Source organism: Atta colombica, unplaced genomic scaffold, assembly GCF_001594045.1.
Source record: "Atta colombica isolate Treedump-2 unplaced genomic scaffold, Acol1.0 scaffold146, whole genome shotgun sequence".
NCBI classification, from domain to species: domain Eukaryota; kingdom Metazoa; phylum Arthropoda; class Insecta; order Hymenoptera; family Formicidae; genus Atta; species Atta colombica.
Window position 1 is genome coordinate 12785 of NW_017259235.1, and position 206 is coordinate 12990.

Consider the following 206-nt stretch of genomic DNA (forward strand, 5'->3'; position numbering starts at 1 on the left):
TTACTTAGTAAGAAATGATCATTAATTAAATGCCGAATCGACGTCAAATTGGTGTTGAAATCATTATATCGATGTTAATTCAACATCAATTCGATGACTCATTTCTCGCTCGATAATATTTACTTTTTAAAAATAAAATTTTTTTTTTAAATATTTTCTCTCTACAAATACATTTTGCACTGTATATAATTAATGTGAAACAAAAT